Genomic DNA, 5,522 nt, shown 5'->3' with positions numbered 1-5,522 from the left:
TCATTTCAGAAGCTGGGCCATGATTTGATCCTTGCAGAATGTGAAAGAGTTCCAGGCACAGGTGGTGGTAAGCAGCTGTTTTCCATCTCCGTTGAGGACCAGCTGAGCGTCTTAAAGAGCCACAAGAGTGATGTGAGTATAAAGTATTAGGAATAGCTAGCTTCCTAATGTTCAAGGGTGTGAAACTCTAGGCTGAAGCGTCAAGGGAGGCCATGGAATCCCCATCTCTTGAGATTCTGTAAAAATTGGATATTTAATCGGCTCTCTCTAAGATGGTTCAAGAGACCAGGAAAGCATCTCACATTAAAATATGAAGCAGCTTGCCCAAGTCAGTCAAGCTTGAGTTGTGTTGCTGTTGACCTAGTTTCAGCCAAGTACTGTTATTACCTGGAGATAGATCCCAAAAGGAAGAAGGTGTGGAAAGCAGATTCCCCTACTTAGTGAGTCTGTAATGAAACATTTAATATGCTCTCAGTCTGAATTCAAAGTAGCGTTCAGTCTCATTAAGAAACCACTTCTGAAGGACCTGAATGAATGGTGCCTGGTTTACTGGTTTACTTCATGGGAGCAGGCCACCTCAGGGCTACGTTTAGAGGCAGCCTCAGGTAAGCACCCAACACCCTATTGCGTGCAAATCATGATACACCCAATTGCCAGATTTAGATGGCAAACAGAAGAGGGGAAAGGGCACTTCCCTTCCACTCTCTGTGGTTAAAGTGTCCCAGAAACTCCTGTGAGTGAGACCCAAATTACCACCTATTACTCCTTTCAAGCAGAGGAGTGGCTTGCATATTTCCTCTCAGGAAGAAAACATTCTGATTTTAGTGAAGATCAGATGCAGTCTCTCGCTCTCCCTCTTGATTGCTCAGAGGAAGAGACCAAAGAGAAAGAAGGCTTCTAGGGGAGAAAAGAAAGCTAGCTTCTAGGGGAGGCTTTGATCCTGAGCAACCTGTGGCTTTAGTGAAGGCTCAGAGGGAATCTGCACAGTGGAGGTGACTGGGAACCTCTGCTGGTTTGCAGTGTTATAGCCACAGAAGGGGATTAGACAGAAGGCTGGAATGGTTATATGTGATAAAGACACTTAAATGGAATTTAACGGTTTGTTCTCTTCCAAAATTACTGAACATTAAGTTTAAATGTTTTCATATAAATATTAAATTATATGTATATAGCAGGATTGCAAATGTGCACGTAACCACTCAGTGTGTATGGTTTTGTGTGTGTGTGTGTGTGTGTGTGTTTAAGGAAAATGTCACTTTTTCATTTCCTAAAGCTCTTCTTCCTCTAGGAAGGACACCCCAGTGAGGAATAAGGGGAAATAAAAAACAAACTTGCAATTAATAATATGTCTCTTCCCTCTTTAAAAAGTGCTTTTTGGTAATTCCTTTTTTTTCTTTAAAGAGAATTGTTTATTCTCTTTCCCTAAAATGACTCAGGCTGATGGGCAGATACACTGGATACAGTGGCCCCATGCGTTTTGGGTGACTGGTTTGACCCTGCCCTGGCCTGGTGTCTGCGGGGGCACAATGGTCCCTGTGGCCTTCGGGGGCACCGTGTAATCATTCCCAAGGAGTCCACATATACCAGACTGCAGGGAGTTGAGGCCCTGCCTCAGACCATGGTCATCCCCAAGGCCACGCTGCTATGGCTCCCAAGCCCCCTTGGACAAAGCCAGCTTCTCCTTATGGCTCGCAGCCTTTCCCAAGCTCTGGACAAGGAAAGGCGCCGTGAATCCCCCACTCTCGGGCTCCCTGTTCCTAGCAGCATATTTTTATCACCATCTGCTCTACTCCCCACGCTTCCATCTTGCAAAGGGAGGAAATAGTATTTTCTCTTATGGCCGCACTTGCTTTGTTTTAGCGCGACTGGTTTGAACCAGCTGAAGCTGTAAAATGATCATGACCTTTAGCCACCTCGCCAGCATCACCACCACTAAGAAAAGCTGATAAACAACCAAGACCTCTGAGTGACCCCTTTCAGCAGACCCTTACTGGACCCAGCGGAGGGCTCTCTCCCGACCAATGAACGACAGGACTTGTTTCAGTCAACCGCACGCAGATGAACAGGTGCATTCTGACTTCCCCAGGATATATACTTGCAATCCTGAATTCGCATAAATGCCCTGTATAGATCCCTGACTTCCCCCTTCAGCAAGTGTGTTCCCTTTGCCAGGGACGTAGCTAAGGTCAGTGCTTGCGTTGTGCACACTAGTCACTGGTCTTCCATGTAGAATCCCAGCAGGAGGAGGAAGTGAGGGCACAGGCATCTGCCATCTCTGCCTTCCTCTTCGGTCCTCACTCTCCTTCTCTAACGGGCTTCTTTCTATGGGGCAGGAAGTCCCCCGCATCTTTGGTCCCAGGGGCTCTAAGCCACATGACCTAGCATTGGTGGCAGATAGGCTGCAGGAAGAGAAACTGGCTTAGTAATAAAGGTACATATTGAGTAGTTTTAAATTATTACTCCCATTCTATACCTATATCAAGAATGAAAATCTACAGTGTAATCTGTTAGGTAACATGATAGTCAAGATTTTACTTATAGGTTATATACTGATAATTTAAAAAAAAAAAATAAGACACTTACCTAGTGCTTAGCATGTCCCAGGTACTTTTCTACAAGCTCAACTCATTTAATTCTTGCAATGTCCCTATGCGGTAGGTACTATTGTAATTATTATCCTCACGTTATAGATGAGAAGCACAGGACAGTTAGGTAAACTTGGCTAACGTCACTAAGTAAACTGGGCATGAGCCAGGATTCAAGTCTGAGCAGTGTGACTCCTGTGGAACTCACCCACTACTACCATGTCACCACTGGGTGTCAGCATACCAACCTGGAGGAGGAGCAGTCTCTTAAGGAAGAAGGGGGCATGGCATTCACAGAGGGCCTTCTAGATGCAAAACACTTGTGCATGCATTTCCTAATTTAATGTGAGCGATGGATAAACTTTTTAGAAAACAAAATATGTAGTTAATGGAGTGACTGCTTGCATCAGAGAAGCTTTTGTTCATATTTTCTTAACTGGAAAAAAAAATTGGAGTAGACTTGGAAGTTAGGATCAGTCCCTAGGTTCTTCGTTAACAAAGGGCTCCTTCCAGGTCTTCGCACCCTATCACACAATGAAACCATTGTTAGAAAAGACTTCAGGGAAGAGACCACTCACTGTGCCACGGATAAACATTTGCTATAAAATTATCTGGTTTAATCGCTACCAACATTAGAACTGTAGTACATTAGAGTACAAAACCTGTATGTACAATGACACATCCAAAAAAAATTCTTTTTGAGGAGCAATTTTTAGCAATCTGACAAACACCGAGAGTCGTTTCTATTTGGGGTTTGAAAGAGGGAAAAAAATGGGAATTTCTAGGCTGTCCGCCTCTTCCCTCTGGCTCCAGTGACCCTCCGAACATTGATTTGCAAAGGCCTAAAGCAGGGAGGGAGGGATTAACAATATCGCACATTCATTCCTCCTGTCAGGGAAGGGGTGAAGTTTTAGAAAATGTTTTCCACCCTTTATTAGACGAACGTTCCATCCATCTGCATCGATAGGTTAGGTAGTTACCATGACAATATGAAGCCTACAGCAATCTAACTTGATAGCCAGATGCCAGAATATGAAAAATAGGACCGGCTAAGAAAGTGAGAGAAATATAATTAATCTGAACCACATAAAAATGTGCACAAAACAAGGACCAACAGAGAAACTGCTGAAATGCCACTGAAAAGGGAATTATGATGAGAATAATTAAGTTTTAGTATAAAAGCTTTTGCTAAGTAGAGTCATAAATTGGTCTATAACTGAGGAAGGAGTCAAATTAGTCCAGGGTGTTGCTCTGCGTGTCCCCGGCCCCCAATACTTTCCTGCTGCAGAGCCCAGTGGTGTCCTCCGTCAATCCCTTAGGCCCTGAGAATGTGAAGCGGCCGTCCTCAGTGCTGCCTCCATGCCCAGCTTTTCCATGTGATGAAGTCATTTCCATCGCGTGAAGCTGATCTTAAGGGCCTGAACTGAGCTATGTCCTGGTGTACCCTGTCCACTTGCCTTCTCCATACCCAGTGGAGGCAATAGTCTAGCACAACCTCCTGGGGGCCCCATCCCAGCAGCGGGGCTGGGAGATTTAAATGTTGTACCCCAGGGAGACGGGCCTGGGATGGGTGGCTGGTCATCATGGCTGTGTTGGGTAGCGACGCTGAGCTAGACGGCTCGGCCGGCTCAGGCTAGCAGCCGTGGGGAGCTGGAAGAGAACCAACATCGCACTAGATTAGAGCCCTGAGCACGATTCCTCCCAGGGCTGACTGGCTGGGCCGAGCTAGGGCATCCTGAAAGTCTAGAACACTCCAGCTGCATTTGGCTTCCTCGTGTGATGTTCTAATTATTCACTTCCACCCAGCACCATAGCTCTTGACTATGGAAAAAGTGTCCTGGGCAGTTATGCTCAGTGGATAGAGCATCAGCCTGCAGACTAAAGGGTCTCAGGTTTGATTCTGGTCAAGGGCACATACCTGGATTGCAGGTTCCATCCCTGGCCCTAGTCTGGGCATGTACGGGAGGCAAACAATCGATGTGTTTCTCTCACATCCATGTTTCTCTCTCTCTTTCTTTCCTTCTCCCTTCCACTCTCTCTAAAAATCAATAGAAAATAATATATCCTCAGGTGAGGATTAAAATAAATAAATAGAATAAATATGGCAAAAGGAATTTGATTTTATAAAGCGGGGAGGCCAAGTGACACATGAGAGCCATCACTGTGCCCCAGGTCACTGAGAAGCAGGGAGTTTAGCTTCGTTCAAGGTTTGCAATGATCCCCTCACATCGGGACAGAGTGAGGGTGCAGGCCCACTGCTGATACCAACACCAGTTGTGTCCCTGGAGTCTCAAGAGTTATGAAATGTCAGGAGCAGTGTTGATAATTTCAACACTGACTGACTGGTCCTTCTGTGTGCCAGGTCCTTCACATACATATATGCTCCTACTGAATCTTCACAACCACACAGTGAGGGACCTACCACTAACCCCATTTTACAGATGCAAAAACTGGGACTTAGAAAGGTTAAGTCATTGCTCAAGAACTCATGCGCGGTATGTGGTAAACTAGGATTATAAACCCCGATCTCCATAATCCAAAACCTGTGCTAACCCCTGTCCCTCAGGACTTCCTTACCTGGGGGACCTGAGATGGATTGTAGAGAGGAACAGCCCCTTTCAAGGGGGTTGGGGGAAGCAGGGCACCAGGGTTGAAGTAGGCCTCAGAGGAAACACCCTGTGACAGAAAATAACAGAAAATCCTATCAGTCACTGCCCCCCCCCCCCCGGATTCAACTTTGGTCAAGAGATGCAGATGGGGCCTGCCCAGTGTGGCTCAGTGGTTGAGCACCGACCTGTGACCCAGGTGGTCACAGCTGGATTCCCGGTAGGGGCACATTCCCTGGTTTGGGGCTCAACCCCCAGTGGGGGACATGAGGGAGGTAGCTGATTAATCATTCTCTCTCATCATTGATGTTTCTTTCTATCTCCCTCTCCT

At 46.2% G+C, this 5,522-nt stretch overlaps 1 long non-coding RNA gene across 1 annotated transcript; it reads right to left on the bottom strand.

Annotated features, from left to right (window-relative positions):
* Nucleotides 1–3,176: 3,176 nt before the first annotated feature.
* Nucleotides 3,177–5,498, bottom strand: LOC132220416 (uncharacterized). Its single transcript, XR_009449778.1, has 2 exons — nucleotides 5,163–5,498; nucleotides 3,177–4,235 (listed from the first exon to the last, which is right to left on the bottom strand). It is a non-coding gene; the product is annotated as an uncharacterized LOC132220416 (long non-coding RNA).
* Between the last annotated feature and the right edge of the window lie 24 nt (nucleotides 5,499–5,522).

Source organism: Myotis daubentonii, chromosome 18, assembly GCF_963259705.1.
Source record: "Myotis daubentonii chromosome 18, mMyoDau2.1, whole genome shotgun sequence".
NCBI lineage: Eukaryota > Metazoa > Chordata > Mammalia > Chiroptera > Vespertilionidae > Myotis > Myotis daubentonii.
Note: the sequence above shows the minus strand (reverse complement) of the source record. Positions and strands in the feature narration are given on the sequence as shown.